This window comes from Mytilus galloprovincialis, chromosome 2, assembly GCF_965363235.1.
Source record: "Mytilus galloprovincialis chromosome 2, xbMytGall1.hap1.1, whole genome shotgun sequence".
Classification (NCBI taxonomy): Eukaryota; Metazoa; Mollusca; class Bivalvia; order Mytilida; family Mytilidae; genus Mytilus; species Mytilus galloprovincialis.
Window position 1 is genome coordinate 60,322,466 of NC_134839.1, and position 20,417 is coordinate 60,342,882.

The window sequence follows — 20,417 nt, forward strand, 5'->3', positions numbered from 1 at the left end:
TTATTTCAAGGTGCAACATATACTTACCCCGCGCATTAAAAGAGAATAAGGAACGAATAAGTAACAGGGTATTATCCGAGCGCTGGAACGGGTACATACGCGCTTATAGAGTTATATCATCTCTAAGAACCCAAATCTACCACCAGAGACAACAAAACAATTGAAAATCATGTTTTAAAAGGTGCAACGTATGATACACGTATTATAAGCGAATTATAAGCGAGTGATGGAACGAATTAAACAAGGTAATAGCATGCTCCGAAACGATGTACACCCTGCTAACATGTTTAACCCCACCACATTATGTCAGTATGTGCCTGTTTTTAGACAAGAGCCTAAAATTAAGTAGTTATCGTTTGTTTTTGTGTTACATATTTGTTTTCCGTTTATTTTATTGTATATGAAATACGGCCGTTAGTTTTGTTGTTTGAGATTGTCATGTCTGGGCCTTTTATAGGTGACTACACGGTTTGGGCTATGCTCATTGTTGAAGGCCGTACAGTGACCTATAGTTGATAATCTCTGCGTCATTTTAGTCTATTGTGGGGTGTTGTCTCATTGGCAATCATACCACATCTTTTTTTTTATGCAAGCGCTAACACGGTGATTTCATCCCTTCGAACCAAGATCCATCTTCAAACATACGGACATAAAGCAGTTAAAAGGTAGAACGTATAAAAATCAAATAAGGAACAAATGAGTATCGAACATAAAGTAAAAGGATCGGTTGAGCCCAAACACATATAAATAGGTCATAAAAAGATCATTTTACCTCAACAAATTTAGAACTATTACCAGATATAAGAGTATAAACAATTAAAAAGGGGGAAGGATATTAAAAATCGAATAAGTAACGAATAAGGAATAGGGAATAAGTAACGAATAGGTAACGATAGGGAATAGGGAATAAGTAACGAATAGGTAACGAATAGGGAATAGGTAACGAATAGGTAACGAATGGGGAATAGGGAATAGGTAATGAATAGGGAATAGGGAATATGTAACGAATAGGTAACGAATAGGGAATAGGGAATAGGTAACGAATAGGTAACGAATAGGGAATAGGGAATAGGTAACGAATAGGGAAAAGGAATAGGTAACAAATAGGTAACGAATAGGGAATAGGGAATAGGTAACGAATAGGGAATAGGGAATAGGTAACGAATACGTAACGAATAGGGAATAGGGAATAGGTAAAGAATAGGGAATAGGGAATAGGTAACGAATAGGTAACGAATAGGGAATAGGGAATTGGTAACGAATAGGTAACGAATAGGGTATAGGGAATAAGTAACGAATAGGTAACGAATAGGGAATAGGGAATAGGTAACGAATAGGGAATAGGGAATAAGTAACCAACTTGACGTCCATAAAAAAATATGTCACTTGCACTTGTGCCTATTGTACAAGTGTTTTTTTATCTTAGTATATGCATGATATGCATATAAAATATAGGACACAATTTGCAAACGGCTTATTATATCATAATTGTACAAACCCATATATTAACCCATATATTATACATCTATGAATAACTTTATTACACGTATGATTTTCTGGTCTACATTTCAAAATCTGTAACATAAATTTACATGTAAAACGTTCAAGGCAAAGATTTTTCTAATATATTTGTATTTCTAATTCCCAATGTTGATAAGTGTATCTCTACTGCAGCAAAGATTTGCTACGAGCCGTACAAAGTTTTAAATGTTTTAAAAACAAATGTTTATTATCATCCTCTCTTCTGAAAACTCAATTCAGACCCTTATACATGTCTTGGATAATATCAATTACATGTATATAACAGAAAATTACCATTTATCATTGTAAATTGTAAAAGCTTTCTAATTAAATGGTACATAACAATGCTACAAAAATAGGAACGAGTTAGTCAAAGTGGGATTGGTAGAAGTACGAGTTGGTAAAAGTACCAGTTCTATTTTGTTGAGTACGAGTTGTACATGGTACCAGTTGTCGTGTACCCATACAAACAACAACATATACAACATTATGATTCCATTGAATTAATACTATAGTATGATAATGTATATGGTCTTAAGCTTGCATCACACAGGTGGTTTCATTCAAGGTGCAGATCAAGGATTTTGAAAAAGGAGGATAGGGTCCACTGTAAACCATCGTTTGGATTGTTTCTTGTCCAAATATCCCTTAATTTGACATATGTGTAGCTCCATCGGGGATTGCACTCCTTGTTTCCCTTAAACCGACTTTGCCTCATATTTGCAAACTTTTCACCAAGAGCTAAAACTGTATTATTTTTAAAAAATCTTGTGCTTGCATTGTTTTGCAATTTGTCCACTGTGTCTCCAACAATACCATTACAACTCACACTATATTACGCTCAATTAATCCGGGTTGTAACATTTATGTCGTTTGATGAAGCTCGAGTGAGATTTGAAGTAAAGCTGTGTACTAGTTCCAAAACCATAAATAAGCATGTAAAATGTCAATATGCAGTACGATGGGAACAAACAATCGAAGCAGCTTCCGATGGAGCTTGTTTAAATTCTGCAAATCTACATTTCTGCGATGTTATGGATTGTACGATGTTTAAAGAAAATATAAATAAATATAATCGTAAACGCTTTTGTTGCGGAATACACTAAAACATAATGTTCCTATTATGTTTGCGATTTATTTTTTATATTCTAAGTCAATCTGCGTATACACATTCTATATTCAAGATTGCGAAAGAGCTCATATCATTCATCAATATTTCATCAGTTCAAACGAATTATGCATGAATAAAATATGATTTGTTAATGCATAATCAACATGCATAGGAAATTAAATTAAAATGTATGTACCAGAGTGAAAAGATAAAAAAAAAAAAAACAATCCATGCATTTTGAACATTGTTTTAATTGTTTTGAAATATTTATCTCTTGGAAAAGTTTTAATATAAATTCGGATAATTAGCATATTCGTCTAACCATTGATTATTTCAGGGGTATTGGTTAAATGGATGGGAATAGGAGTTGCCTTTGCCATGCCATTTATTGTAACAGTGGCTATAATGGTGAAACTTTGCTGCAGACCTAATGAAAATTCAAAAAGTATGTTATTTTAAATGGTTTTACACTAATCAATTTGGTGCTCTTAATAGCTTGCTGTTCGGTGTGATCCAAGGCTCCGAGTTGAAGACCGTCCTTTGACCTATAATGATATCCATTAACAAATTGCGAAATGGATGGAGAGTTGTCTCATTGGCACTCATAACACATCTTCTTATATCTATATATAAGATTCCGTGTTAAACTGGTGCTTATTATCAAAAGATTGAATGAGAGAACTGCACAAACTCACGATATATTAACATCTAATGACAAGGTATTACCTTACTGTGGTATAAATGACACTGTCAAGGAGTGGCGAAAGATACAAAAGGGACATTCAAACTCATAAGTCCAAAATAAACTGACAACACTATGGCAAAAAAAGAAAAGAGAAACAACACTTTACATAATCAATTAGAAAACTAACGATTGGGCAAAACTTACCCCACCTAAATCCGGGGAGATATTAGTTGCTTCTGAAGGGTCAGGCAGATTCTGCCCACATGTGGTACCCGTCGTAACTTCGAATCAGGTGATCAGTCTTATGCAGTTGCTCACTTTCACGGAAAATGATAACGAGATTATAGTTTCGACAATTGAAACTTATCCGTCGTCATCTGTGAAACAGATATTCCATAACCATCAATCCGGAAATACATCGATAAAGATTTTTCAAAGGTATCAACTTCAACTGGTTTGATAGCTCTTTTGTGAGTCGCAGTTCTTTATTAAGAAAATGTTTAGAAAATCAAGCCCTGGAATATTGTTTTAACTGGGAGATATATGCTCAATATGCCTGCGCTGCTTGAATGTTGCAACAGAGAAATGGGAAGCTCACAATTATCTCTGTTGTGCAACATTTTGCTCTTAACAGACTCTCATTGTCATTTTCTAAATTGCGCGTTTCGTCTACATAGAATCATATTCAAAACAGTGTAGCTGTGGCCATTGATTGACGACCTTAAATTATCCCATTGACTGGGACAGATTAGGTGAACGTGTGTCTGTAACTACAACTGCTCACTACTTACTCATTATAGAATTTAAACTGTAGGGTCACCATAGGTTCTTAACGCCTTTAATATTAAAATAATTCGAAAAATTAATCAGGAATAACTTTATGCTTTGATTTATATTATTGATATAAATCAAAACATCGTGTTATTCCTGATTAGTTTTTCTAATTTCTTTATTTAGGTGTTGAGAACCTTTTGTGACCCCACAGTTTAAGTGTCTTTAACAAGTACATAGTGAGCAGCGGTCGTTACAGACAAACGTTCACATAATCTGCCCCAGTCAATGGGATAATTTAAGGTCGTCAATCAATGGCCACAGCTACACTGTTTTGAATATGATTCTAAGACTTAACAGTGACGCTCAGATCAAAATAGTTATAAAGCCAAACAAGTCCAAAGTTGAAGAGCATTTAGGACCAATAATTCCAAAAAGTTGTGCCAAATATGGAAGAATTCAAAGTTTTGTAACAGAAAATTTATAAAAATGTCCATATAACTGATATTCATGTTAACGCCGAAGTGCTGACTACTGGGCTGGTGATACCCTCGGGGACGAAACGTCCACTAGCAGTGACTTCAAACAGTTGTGTAAATAGTTATCAAAGGTACCAAGATTATGATTTGATACGTCAGACGCGCGTTTCGTCTACATAACACTCATCAGTAACGCTCAGATCAAAATAGTTATATAGCCAAACAAGTACAAAGTTGAAGAGCATTGAGGACCCAAAATTTCAAAAAGTTGTGCCAAATACGGCTAAAGTAATCTATTCCTTGGATAAAAAAAATCCTTAGATTTTTCGAAAAAGATATGAGGCAGACTTTACTGTAGTATATGCTTTATTTCAAGTAAGATGTGTCCCACAAACTCGTGGTGGCGTTAGTAAAATTTACGAAGGAACGGTTTCAAATGTACCACTTTGAACTGTTAAAGCTTCTCAGTGAGCAGCAACCTTTGACTAAGAAATAAGAAACCCAAGCCTTGGAATATCGTATCAAGTATGAGAAATCTACTCCGTATGTAGGCGCTGCTGGAATGTTGCTACAGATTTGAAAATTTCCCAAGCTGGAATCATCTCTGTTGTTGTAAAGTTTTGTTTATAACCAACCCTCTTTGTCAATTTCTAGATGTAAGTCAATATATGAGACATATTCATTTCGGGGCCTTTTATAGCTGACTATGCGGTATGGGCTTTGTTCATTGTTGAAGGCCGTATGGTAACATATAGTTGTTAATTTCTGTGTCATTTTGGTCTCTTGTGAAGATTTGTCTCCTTGGCAATCATACCACATCTTCTTTTTCATATTAACTATAAATGAATATTCTGTATTTAAAGTTAGATAGGAAAGATGCGACCAGACAAAGTCACCAAATATCTTTTAGTGATAGGACTTCATCTTTATAGCGAAATATGATGTTAAAGGATATTGTTACTTTCTTTTCAATAATTGAAAGCTACGCCCTTGTTCATTCCTCCTAAGAAGATCCTGTATAAAGTCATTTTCAAATGAATAAGAAAAAGGTCGACAGGAAGACGAACAGTTTTCAAGGGAAGTCTTTTGTTTGTCGAAAAAGACGTTCTTCAAACGTAACAAATGTGTTGGCTATCAAGAGATGACGCATCTTGATAATGTCAGTTTTGGAAAAAAAAACATTTTGTTATGAATCGGAGTGAATTTTTTTTCAAACTTCGATTTATTCCTCCCTAAGACAGGACACTATAATTAAAGATGACCATTCCTTTTTATGAAACATAGCAGGACAAACATTCTCAACTTGTCTTTCAGTTTGGAATATAAAGTGTAGAAAAGCCTTTCATACTATTGCAAGATGAAAGAGGCTAAAAAGTAAAATCACAAAAATACTGAACTCCGAGGAAAATTCAAAACAGAAAGTCCCTAATCAAATGGCAAAATCAAATGATAAAACATATCAAACGAATGGACAACTGTCAAATTCCTGACTTGGTACAGGCTTTTTCAAATGTAGAAAATGGTGGATTGAACCTGGTTTTATAGCGCTAAACCGCTCACTTGTATGACAGTCTCATCAAATTCCATTAAATTTACAACGATGCGTGAATAAAACAGACACAATAGGTAAAATAGTCAAAATATTGGCACAGCAGTCATCACTGTGTTACAATCTCAAAACAAACAAACATTTACAAAAAAAGTACCAAAAGCATCTATCAAATCAAAAATCACATTCATTGCTTCGCGTGTTTCACGTCAGAAAATGTAAACGTCACAAATGAAGGAATTTTGTCGTTCAATATACATTCAAAAAAAATATTATTTCACATAGGGAATGGTGGTATACAGGCTTAAATAATCAAAAGTTGATTATATGTACCCTAATCTTTGGAAAAAATATCCCCATCTAAAAGCCCGGCTTCGATTGCTGTTTTAATAGCTGTTAATAATTGAGAAAGAGGTTTCGTGGAGAACTTTGAAGACCCAGCAATGTCACGTTATTTGTAAGGACATTAATGTAATTTATGTTTACAATACATATTTGGTTAACATTTCGCAATAACATTAAAACAGACCTATGATTAACAAGAATGTCCTCCTTGGTAAGTGTCGTGGGATAATTGTTGAGTTCAATTCATGTGTAAAGCAGTTTACGTTATTTGATTCACACATAAAAATGATGTTGTTTGGGGCTTTGTATGTGGTACAACAAGTATCTGTCATGAAGGTTTAAAGATTAAAAATCGATTCAACTCATATGATTTTGTGGTTCATTCAACCTATGCCAACATTTTGAAATTTAGGTATAAAATTGTGTGAAAAAATGTTGGCATAGGTTGAATAATTTGTTACAGATTAAGTGTTATAAAAACATAAATTAATTAGGGGCTAATCAATCTACAACCAGTTTAAACTTAGCATTGATGTTTACTCAATATACAATTTCTTTTACAAGTACTAGTGAAAATGTAGGTAATTGTGTGTGTTGAGGATCTCTATTTCATAAAGGAATAAGTTTAAAATTAGTAAAATGAAATAATGGGGGGGGGGGGGGATTTTATGAATTTTTATTTAAGGAACAATCATCTAGTCATACTGAATATCTATGAGTGTCATTTTCATGAATAATAAAGAAATATATGATAAAATATTGAATTTTATGTAAAATAGATTCCTTCAAATACAATGGCATACACCACTATTGAAACTCATGAATTTCATAGATACTGACTCATGTAAAATATCTATTTTAAATGTTCACTATTAATTCCAACACATTCAGAAAATAAGACAAATTTCACTAATATGATTGCCTCAAAAGTCATACTATAGGATATGAATTGAAGCTGCATCTGCACAAGCAGCTGGTGTCGTGTTGTTATCCTTTAGTTAAAAAACGAGACATAGCGATCCTACATTCTGTCGACGTCGACGGTGGAGGCGTCCACAAATATTCACTCTGTGGTTAAAGTTTTTAAAATTTTAATAATAACTTTCTTAAACTATTCTGAAATTTTAATAATAACTTTCTTAAACTATTCTGGATTTCTACCAAACTTGGACAGAAGCTTTTTTATGATCATAAGATAGTATCCAGAAGTATTTTTTGTACAACAAAAAATCCATTTTTTCTGTATTTTTCTTATAAAAGGACTAAGTTTTTCTGCCAGGAAACATTACATTCGCTCTGTGGTTAAAGTGTTTAAAATTTGAATAACTTTCTTCAACTATCATGGATTTGTACCAAACTTAAACAGAAGCTTGTTTATGATCATTAGATACATTGTAGTATCCAGAACTAAATTTTGTAAAACAAAAAAGCCATTTTTTCCCGTATTTTACCTATAAAAGGACTTAGTTTTTCTGCCAGAATACAATACATTCACTCCATTGTTAAAGTTTTTAAAGTTTTAATAACTTTTTTATACTATCCTGGATTTGTACCAAACTTGGACAGAAGCTCACAACTCAATATATAATGAATAAAAACAAACACAGAGTACTTGAATTTCTAAACTACCCGTAAAACAAAGTAAATAAATAGTGTACTGTCCAACTGGAAAGTTGCTGCCTATAAATGAACCAAAAAAAATATTTTTTTTAAATTTATTTAAAATTTTATATTGCAAAATTAATTTGATTTAGAAAAAAGTTTCTGTTGAAATATGTTATATTTGTATATTTTGTTGCTTGTTAAAGTATGTTTCATATTTAATACAACAAAATAATGAAAAAGAAATAAAAAAAATTGCACTATTGAAACATTTTTTGGTCTCTTTTTTCTCAAGTATTGTTATGTAATTAATTTTAGAAATTTAGTCTTATTTTATTTTTATAATAATTTAATATTTAATTCAACTCAATTTTGCTAGTATCAAGTGTTCTTTTTTACAATTTGGTCTCTTTAGAATTTGTTTATAATTCCATTTTTTACTACAACACAATTTTGCAAATACTTTATTTTTGTTTGTGAATTTTTAAAGAGTAATATTTAGTGCTTAAATATACTGACTGTATTTTACCTTTTATTAATTAATAATTGTTATAACAACACCTATTGTATTTTGTTTGTAGGCATAGGTTGAATATATTTTTATCAAATGTTGGCATAGGTTGAAGACACCGATTTTGTACGCAATGAAGAAAAGTATTTCGTCTACATCGTACATACGCAGTGGGGATTAAATCAAATCTGCTTGACCGCCAACAATAAATCCAGTTAAGTCTAACTCGTATCTTAAACTTGAACAGGAAATATTTTTGATTTCAAACTTTTTCAAGGAAAGGAAATTTTCAGTTGTTATATTCTGAACCTCCTAATTTAATGTAGCAATAATTCAGCAGCGCCTGCGTATAAAAAACAAGTTTAAAATATGATTCTCCAGAGCTTGAGTTTTGATATCACACATAATTTAGAAAAACTGAAACAAGGATTGAAAATAATAAATTTAAATTCATGCATTCGAAAGTATACATGAGTTGATTTAATGCTATGGTATATCCTGGTTCGTGCATATTTGCGTCTATTTGTTTTTCATTTTAAAAATTCATAACACAAAAACTAATCCCAAACAACAAACAAAAGCCGAAAGTGTTTCCGTTTTTATTTTTTTGTTTCTCACAAACCAAAACCAAAGGGTTTTCGTTTTTCGTATTTTACATCTTTCAGCAAAAACAAAAAAGGAAATATTAACATTAAGTGTTTAGTCTATCTCGTTTTTATATCAACTATGTTTTTATATTTTGTTTCATAGTCAACGAAATTAATTTGCCAACGTAGTCCGTTTTTTTTTAACGTAATAACAACTTGTAGATGCCAATTTAATGTCGATAAAATAGACCGCCTGATTTATGATTTGAAATAAGGTGTTTTACCTATAATTAGAACTCAAATTGAATTTTTTAATATTAAATAAATTACAAATTTTGAGTTTACAATGAAAAATACTTTTACCATTACAATATCACATATTTTGAGTTTACAATGAAAAATTCTTTTACCATTACAATATCACATAACCAATGGAAGCTACTCCCTCACTTACGGGAAATCTAGCCTGGCCGTTTAAGTATGCAAGGCGGTTATTAGATCAAAGGTGTTTTAGTCGAAGATAAATTCGGCGAATGAAAAATAATTTTAAATCTCATCAATGAGGGTGCATGGCCTACACTTCTAATTTTTAAGTTTTGAAAAAATGGTAATCGAAGAAGATTCGAATAGATGACTAAGGTTATCCGCCAATATTACAAGAACATCAGAACGATAATCTGTTCAATCTTAATATTTTGATTAATGAAAATACTTCAAGTCGAGGTTCAGCAGACAATCTTATTTAATTGTCACAGTTTTACATATTCCCCTAAAATCGAAATACTATTCCGTACTATATGCTGCTGTTGAAGTCATTTTATTACAAAATGACAAAGGGGTAGAGCCAATTTCCCAAGTATTTGTTTCATTCACAGGGTAAAAATAAAGTTATTTTTTAGTCTTCTTGAAATTTAAAAAGTCTCTAATACCAAACAATTAAAGTATTTTTTAACAATTTTACAAATAAATTTCCATAATCTAAAAATGCTTTGCAGATTTATATGTTGCGGTTGAAGACATTTTTATACAATTTTTGAAATTTTACATGTTTTTGTCAAATTTTTCACATGAGGACTCAATTAGTTAGTGTCCAAAAGACAATAAATAGCTTTTATACTTAAGATATAATTTATTTTGGTTTGGTTAGTTATGACCCTATTATACATTTTAATTTTTTGTTAGCTTCTAAGCTATCATAATTTTTCTTGTTTGGACTATCTGTAGGCTCTTTAGGGGTTTATGATTTTGTGATTTGTTTAGAAATTACCCGTTATATTGTTAAAACCTTTGAGAACCTATATTGGTTTGTTAGGCAATTTGTTCTGACAAACAGACAGAGTGAATACTATGAGGTACGACCTATTTGCCGTCGGGGCTATTACAAACTATGAGAATCTGCTAAGTGTATGGTATATAGATGAGACAAAACAAACTCGATATAGTGTTAAGGCAAGATAGTGTCAGTTTTGAAAAGAACGGAGACGGTGAATTAATTCATTACGATTTTAATATTGTAATCTCGAATTCAAATTATATTTTTTGAAAAAATGGGCTTCCAAAATTGAGTGGTTTAACCACAGAGGTTAAGAACATATCTCTGGTATAGGATGGGGTATCTGAATCCGTTTTGTGATATGCAATAATTCTTTACATACTGTGAAATGGTCATTAAACCTAAGACTATAGCCTTAGGCATATTTTCTAGCATCTGATATAGAAATCAATATAAAAAAGAAGATGTGGTATGATTGCCAATGAGACAACTCTCCACAAGTGACCAAATGACACAGAGATTAACTATAGGTCACCGTACTTCCTTCAACACTGAGCAAAGCCCATACCGGCTAATCAGCTAAAAAGGCCCCGAAATGGCAATAAATAGACTATTCAAAAGAGAAAACTAACAGCATAATTTATGTACAAAAAATTAACGAAAAACAAATATGTAACACATTAACAAACGACAACCACTGAATTGTAGGCTCCATCTTCGCTGGCCAAGGTTTACGATCCACTCTCCTCCTATCAGGTTAAACGTTGTTTTCAATTTAGACATGTTTATATCTATTTCGTTTGGGCTTGTAATATATTTTCCCTCCGGTTTATATAATCCGTTCATCCTATTACGACTCTTTAAAATTCAAGTTCCTATCTTAAATTGAGGTAAATTATAAGGCCTTCCAAATACTTTTCGATCCCTAACATCACTGAAGAGATATTATGTGTCGAAATCCGGATATGGTGTACAAGTTTTAGCACCTCATGTTTGTGGTTTACCATCTTTGCCGCAAGTTTATTGTTTTCTATTTGGTATTAAGTTAATTTAAAGAGCCACTTTGTTGCATCGTGTGTTCAATTTATTTGGCAATCGTCAATGGTAGTCAGCAGGGTTTAAGAACATCATTTGTTCGAACTGTAGGTCAAATGCGTTTTGTTAAAATTTACTTCCTTTTTACATGCACAAGTATACAATTCGCGGTTTTAATCCAACGCAATCATAGGTTTGAACGCTGTATTCAATTTAGGGGTGCACTACGTTTGCGCGCATTTGGGGATTAAAATATTTTACGTTTGCGCGCAGCTTTTGATTACATTTGCGCGCATTCATTCTACAGGTAATCTCAGGTAAATATAATAATTCATACATATATTAAATTATAAATGACTATACTTTATTGGGATTTTCATAATAGATATGACTATCAATTATTAATTTTGAAAATAGTTTGTTAATTCAAATTATATATTGTTCATATTGAATTTTAAAATCAATTTAAAACCCCGTTATATCTTAAATTCAAGTTATGATTAATGGGCTATGTCACAGATTTCTTAAAATTTTGCCTACACCTTTGACTTGTTGAATTGTATCTGAAAATCGAAAAAAATATGCGGCTTTATCTCCTTTTTTCCCTGCCTAAGAAGAGACTTAGACAAACGGAAGAGGTACTGATAGTTGTAAATAATTGAACAAATTGATAAATAAATAAATATTATGACCTGTATTTTCCCTAAAATATTATTGATTGAATTTTTTCAAAATAGGTGCCTTAGGAGACTTAGACTAACGGAAGGGGTACTGATACTTGTAAATAATTGAACAAATTAATAAATAATAAAGTATTATGAACTGTATTTCACCTCAGTTTACCTGTCAAAAAAATGCGCGCAAATGTAAGCAAAAGCTGCGCGCAAACGTAATGATTTTTGCGCGCAAATGTAATGATAATGCGCGCAAACGTAATACACCGCAATTTAGACTTGACTGTATATATACATGATGTTAAATGAATCATATCAATCTACTTTGATTAAACTATTACAATCTTGAAATTAATACAATAAACAGTTAAACCGAACTTCGCTTCTTAGACGCTTAAACAATTCTAAAAAAAATTAAACATGACATAGGTTATATGGTTATTTTTAACAGAAACTGCAAAGATATGCTTCAAATCAAATTAGTAAAGTGCGATATGAACTAGCATGATTCTAAAATTTAAACGGTGAATACAGTTAGTCTACGATGTTATTTTTTTAGAAATTCAAATGTGACGTCACTTTGTGCGTTGATGGCGTGGTGTCGTCTCGATATATCAAAAGCATAAATTCGAATCCCGGTGAGAGAAGAACAAAAATTTGATTCCGCAAATTTGCAGATTTAAAATTGTTGTGCTAGTATTTAGTGTAATTATGAATATTATGTGTGCCATGTATTACCTTCACTGGTGATCCAATGGATAGATCTGTCGTAGAGTTACATATATATATGATATGGTGCATAGAAAATCAACCTAAAGATGTTAGAGTAGATCTGATATTTTACTTCCTCCCCAAGCGGAGCCGAAACCCGTACTTTTTATTTCTCACTTCTACGAAAACACAGCCTAGTAATGCACAGACGCCTTATCTCCTCAGCTTTTGTTTCGAGGGGTGTTTCCATCTCGTAGGAATTAAACAAGGACATCTGATACAATACAAGAAGTATTTGTACAGGAATTATCATCTACTCATCTCTTTCAGGATACTTACAGATATGTTCCTTTCTACAATCCCAATCCCTTTCATGAATGTAACCTTTATTTAAGACTATTTACCGGATTTGTTATAACATGAGCAACACGACGGGTGCCACATTTGAAACAGGATCTGCTTACCCTTCCGGAGTACATGAGATCACCTCAGTTTTGGGTGGGGTTCGTGTTGTTTATTTTTTATTTTTCTATGTTGTGTCATGTGTACTATTGTTTGATTGTCTTTTTCATTTTTAGTCATGGCGTTGTCAGTTTGTTTTCGATTTATGAGTTTGAATGTCCCTCTGGTATCTTTTACAGGATGCTGCTTATCTATTTTTATAGGTATCCAATCAATGTAAATTAATATATGTATATGTCAGGCGTTAGAATATATATAAAATGACCGAGAAATACGATGTTAGAGTAGACCTGATTCTTCTTATATATCGGTATATGTTGTGTACAATATGCAACTTTGTACATGTTATAATTTGATCAGGGTTTTTGTACAAGATATGAATTTTTTGACACGTACCTTTTTGCACCAGGTGATACAAGTTTATCTTCTAAACTTTTTCAGCCTAATGTCTTATATTAAGAATTTATATGCTTCGACCACAAATATAGTGCTATTCTCCTGGTTCTAAAACTGGAAATAAGGACACATAAATGGTTTAAAATCTATTTTTATTTTCTCCGTATATCAACATCATATCAATAAAAGTCTTTCTGTGTTCTTATAATGTTTGTGTATCAGTAGTAGACTGTATCATGTAGTCATGGAATTATGACATAAATATGCGAAACAAAAGACAGTGTGCTTGTATCATCCATTTGTGTTAAGCGGTTCATAAAACACTGATAACGTGTACGTAATTTCTGAATAATTTTATAAAACAACATCATAATTTGTACACATACATAAATATATAACGGGACTATAGGAGCAATCGTTGCATTATGGTGACTCGTTAATTTTTTGAAAAGGAATAGAGTATACAAATAAAACATTATAATTATGTACATAACATCTTTTCTGTTTTGTAAGTTTCATTTACTAGTAGTAGAACTATGGAGATCTCTACAAAGCAGGCACTGTAGATAGTTTCCGGTTTTTCGTGGGCGTGTAAGATGATTTTTGTTCTGTATAATTGAGAGCCAAAATGCTGTAAATATGATTTAACTGGTTTACTTTTATCAGTATTATTCGGCAATTTACAAAGTCAGCTGGGGAATCTGAAGGGGAGTGGTCCCACGAGGGATTTCATTTCTCAAATATATATATGATATCTTGTTTGCAAAAAAAATTTTTGTATTAATACTGAAGACACACTAAAACCAGTCGTGATAGGCTTTATGATTGTTATGTGGCTTCATAATCATTTTTTCTGCTCTTTTTTTTTTGATTGGTTGATTTCGGAGTATGTGTTTAAAAAACTGACTCGAAAGGTTTAGATAGGTATCAAACCAGGTTTAATCCACCATTTTCTACATAAGGAAATGCCTGTACCAAATCAGGAATATGACAGTTGTTTTCCATTCGTTTGATGTGTTTAAGCTTTTAATATTGCCATTTAATAAGGGATTTTCCGATTTGAATTTTCCTTTCAGTTGGGTATTTTTGTTATTTTACTTTTTTCAAATACCACAAATAGGTTATCTTGACCCCAAGGTTCACATCATAACATTCCTGAAACCAACTTCAATCTTTTATGCGCAATTTTAATACTTTGCAATGTATGTTTTACTAACCAAACAATACTCATACTTTGTTTCCATTCCATACACTGCCTTACTCGTGTTCGTGGTTGAAACAAACATTTAAGAATTGAATGCTTCTTTTTGTAAATTTATTGGGGTGTAAAAGCGTTGACCGAAGTACATTTTGTATGAAGCGCGGAAGCGCTTCATTCTAAAAATGTGCGCACGGTCAACGCTTTTACAACCCTATAAAGTTTCAAAAAGAAGCATTCAATACTTATAATTACATTTTTTAGCTATGATCATGAAAACACGTTTTTTACATATTTTTAGCTCACCTGGCCCGAAGGGCCAAGTGAGCTTTTCCCATCACTTGGCGTCCGTCGTCGTCCGTCGTCGTTAACTTTTACAAAAATCTTCTCCTCTGAAACTACTGGGCCAAATTAAACCAAACTTGGCCACAATCATCATTGGGGTATCTAGTTTAAAAAATGTGTGACGTGACCCGGCCAACCAACCAAGATGGCCGCCATGGCTAAAAATAGAACATAGGGGTAAAATGCAGTTTTTGGCTTATAACTCAAAAACCAAAGCATTTAGAGCAAATCTGACTTGAAGTAAAATTGTTTATCAGGTCAAGATCTATCTGCCCTCAAATTTTCAGATGAATCCGACAACCCGTTATTGGGTTGCTGCCCTTGAACTGGTAATTTTAGGTAATTTTTGCTGTTTATGGCTATTATCTTGAATATTATTATAGATAGAGATAAACTGTAAACTGCAATAATGATCAGCAAAGTAAGATTTACAAATAAGTCAACATGACCAAAATGGTCAGTTGACCCCTTTAGGAGTTATTGACCTTTATAGTCAATTTTTAACCATTTTTCCTAAATCTTAGTAATCTTTTACAAAAATCTTCTCCTCTGAAACTACTGGGCCAAATTAATCCAAACTTGGCCAAAATCATATTTGGGATATCTAGTTTAAAAAATGTGTGGCGTGACCCGGTCAACCAACCAAGATGGCCGCCATAGCTAAAAATAGAACATAGGGGTAAAATGCAGTTTTTGGCTTATAACTCAAAAACCAAAGCATTTAGAGCAAATCTGACATGCGGTAAAAGTGTTTATCAGGTCAAAATCTTTCTGTCCTGAAATTTTCAGATGAATCGGTCAACCTGTTGTTGGGTTGCTGCCCCTGAATTGGTAATTGTAAGGAAATTTTGCTGTTTTTGGTTATTATCTTGAATATTATTATAGATAGAGATAAACTGTAAACAGCAATAATGTTCAGCAAAGTAAGATTTACAAATAAGTCAGCATGACCAAAATGGTCAGTTGACCCCTGAAGGAGTTATTGCCCTTTATAGTCAATTTTTAACCATTTTTTCGTAAATCTTAGTAATCTTTTACAAAAATCTTCTTCTTCTTTAGTTACGGAATACCATCAACTTTTTGAGGATTACTTTCCGGCGCATGCCTGTATGAGGTCGCTTTAAGTTAATTTCATTTTTTTTTTATTACTTTTATTTATTTATGAAATTTACAATTTTTTTAGTTTCAATTTTTACATTTTTTATATATATTTTTTTATAACTATAAGATAAAAACAATAAGCACATTTAGTTCAGATGAGAGTATGTTTTAAGGAGCACCTCATGAGTGAGTGCATCCTTAAAGTTGTCTGTAGTGGATTGGTTTGAGATATCGGGTGGTAATTTGTTCCAATCTTTGATTGTTTGGCTGAAAAAAGAAAATTTAAAGGTGTCTTTATTACACTGAAGTTGTCTGTATGTCTGTTGATGGGTAGTTCTTGTTTTAGACTGGCTTTTTATGAGTATATCTTGCGATGGTATTGCAATTTCATTGTTGATGACTTTGTGCAACATTTGGAGTCTGGTTTTTAGTCTGCGTTCTTGTAAGGATTGTCATTTTAGATGTTCTATCATTTCAGATACACTGCTGGTATTGTGATATCTGTTGCAAGTATATCTTGCAGCTCTTCTTTGTACTTGTTCCAACTTATATATGTTTTCTGAGGTGTATGGATCCCAAACTGTACAGCAGTATTCTAATTTTGGTCTAACTATTGTTTGGTATGCTCTTTCCTTAACTAATTTAGAATTTATTTTTAGATTACATCTGATGAATGCTAATGATTGGTTTGCTTTTGCTGCTGATTGTTGAATATGTTTGTTCCATTTGAGGTCTGAAGAAAGTGTAATGCCTAAATATTTTGCAGATTGAACTTGTTCTAAGATATGACCATGCATGTTGTAATAAAAATGTATTTGTTTTTTCTTTGTTGATACTCAGGATGTTACATTTGTCCGGGTGGAAAGACATGAGCCAGTCTTTCTCCCATTTTATAGCTGCTTCTATGTCTTCTTGAAGCTTTATGCAATCATTTTGGCAGGTTATAGGCCGATAGATTATGCTGTCGTCTGCAAAGAGTCTTATTTGGCTGTGTTTTAGATAGTCCGGTAGGTCGTTTATATATATGAGAAAGAGTATTGGACCTAGTACAGTCCCCTGAGGAACACCTGATGTTACTGGAATTATGTTGGAAGTTGTGTTTTCGAGGAGTACTGTTTGGGTTCTATTGGGGAGGAATGAATCGATCCAATGAATTGCTTGATCAGAGATGCCATAGTGTTTTAATTTGTAAAGAAGGCGTTTGTGTGGCACTTTATCAAACGCTTTCGCAAAGTCCATGATTACTAGATCAGTTTGGATATTTTTGTCGTTGTTTTGAGCAAGTTGGTGTACAAGAGAAATTACTTGTGATTCACATGATCTTTTAGATCTGAAGCCATGTTGTAGTTCATACAATATTTTGTTTGTTTCTAGGTGTTTCATCATGTTACTTGCTAATATATGTTCTAGTAATTTACATGAGATGCAGGTAAGTGATATTGGTCTGTAATTTCCAGGATGATGTTTGTCTCCTTTTTTAAATACTGGTGTAACGTTAGCATGGTTCCAGTCTGAAGGTACTTTGCCTGTCTCAAGAGATTTGTTGAAGATGATAGTAAGAATGTATGAAGTTATTTCAATGTTTTCTTTAAGTATTTTGCCAGCGATAGTATCTGGTCCTGTAGCTTTGTTAGTGTTTATATTTTTTATTAGTTTATATACTCCTTCTCTACTGATGTTTATTTTTTCCATTTTAGGGTGTGCACTAGGTTCTTTGGTTGGTATTTCTATATTTTTTTCAGATGTGAAAGCTGATTGGAATTGCTTATTAAGGATGTTTGCTTTCTCAGAGGGGTTTGTATGAAGGGTACCTTCACTTCGTAATGGTGCAATGCCGGTGTTCTCATTTCTTTGGCTTTTAATATATGAGTATAATTTTTTGGGTTGCTTGTTGAAACATTGTTGGTCTGGTTCTTTAATGTCAATGTCGAAGATCATATTTTCAATATATGCCCAGTATGCTTTTCTCATCTCTTTTTGGAGTTTAGTCTTTATCTCTTTGTATTTGCTGTTGTAGGATGAGTCATGTTTTTTCTTTTTGTAAAGTTTGTTTTTCTTTCTGATGAGTCTTTTTAGGTCTCTATTTACCCATGGTAGTTTTGATTTTTTTCCAATTTCTTTGGTAGGTATGTTTTTGTTGATGGTTTCTGTCGTTTTGGTTTTGAAGGTGTTCCACAGATCGTCGACAGTCATATTTTTCTTGTTCATTTTTAAGTTATCATGAATTATTTCAAGATCTTTCTTTATGTTCTCCCAGTTTGCTTTTTTGTAAATAAGTACTTTATGTGGGTGTTGTTTTGGTGATGGTAAAGCAAAATTAATCTCACAGAAGACAATGTCGTGGTCACTTCCTCCTATAGGTGGGAGGGTCTCAATTCTGTTGACAAAGGATGGGTTTGTCATGCACATTAAGTCTAATGTTCTATCATTTCTGGTTTTTTTGTTTATTACTTGTGCTAAATTGTTATCGTCCAGAATATTAAGCAGTTGTTGGTGTAATGCTGAGTCTGGTTTATTAGGTACTATCAAGTTTTTCTCCCAGTTAATGTGGCCGAGATTAAAGTCACCACTTAGCCAGATGTTTGCATTTGCTTTCTTGCATGCAGTATTAAGAGAGATACCCATGTTCTCTAAAGATTCCCCTTTATCTGAAGGTGGTCTATAGTACGCACCTAATCTTCTTCTCTGAAACTACTGGGCCAAATTAAACTAAACTTGACCACAGTCATCATTGGGGTAACTTGTTCAAAAAATGTGTGACGTGACCTGGCCAATCAACCAAAATGGCTGCCACGGCTAATAATAGAACATAGGGGTAAAATGCAGTTTTTGGCTTATAACTCAAAAACCGAAGCATTAAGAGAAAATCTGACAGGGTTTAATTGTTTATCAGGTCAAGATCTATCTGCCCTGATGTTTTCACATGGATCGGATAACCCGTTGTTAGGTTACTGTCCTGAATTGGTAATTTTAAGGAAATTTTGCCGTTTTTTGTTATTATCTTGAATATTATTATAGATAGAGATAAACTGTATACAGCAATAACGTTCAGCAAAGTAAGATCTACAAATAAGTTTACATGACCAAAATAGTCAATTGACCCCTTAAGGAGTTATTGCCCTTTATAGTTAATTTTTAACATTTTTCATAAATTTTTGTTAATTTTTAGAAAATATTTTCCACTGTAATTACTGGTCCAAGTTCATTATAGATAGAGATAATTGTAGCAACAAGAATGTTCAGTAAAGTAAGATCTACAAACACATCACTATCACCAAAACACAATTATGTCATGAATTTATCCGTGTCCATTGTTTAATATGCACAAGACCAAGGTGAGCGACACAGGCTCTTTAGAGCCTCTAGTTTTATTTAATTCACCTGTGCACTTTATTGTTGGACCACGTGTTACCATGAATGAAAAGTTGTATTGAGCAATGCAACTGCTAACGGAATAACACGTGATGTGCAGTTAGCCAATCAGAATAAAGTATTATAATGAAACATACATCTAATGTAATTATTGACAAATGTTATCTCTTTATCAAAATTGTTTTTGTTACATAGGCTATCAAACGTTTAAATGCTCATCAATTCACCTTTTTAGAATGGAAACCTTAGAAATACATTCCTATACACAAATACACGTATACACTACTCGGTCTCCACACTTGTCGATAACTTTTCTCGTGTACAATAGACCGGCTGTGAACCTTATAGTATTAACTAAGTCTAGTTAAAAAGTTATCAAAGGCACCAGTATTATAATTTAGTACGCCAGACGCGCGTTTCGTAAAAGTTATAATTTGTTGAATTTAAACAGTTCAACTTGTTTACCGAAGATCATTTGTCATAAATCAATTCAATTCATACAAATCCAGGTAAAACACGTAAACAGTGAATTGTAAGATCTCCGAAAGGAGTGAGACCTTGTGTGTCGATAGGACGAGCGTCTCTTGTCATGCACGCATCACTCGCCACGTGAATCTGCACTCAAAACGGCTTCAAATTATCATCGACGTTGACTTGGTTTACAACATTGAGCTGTCGAATGCGACAAG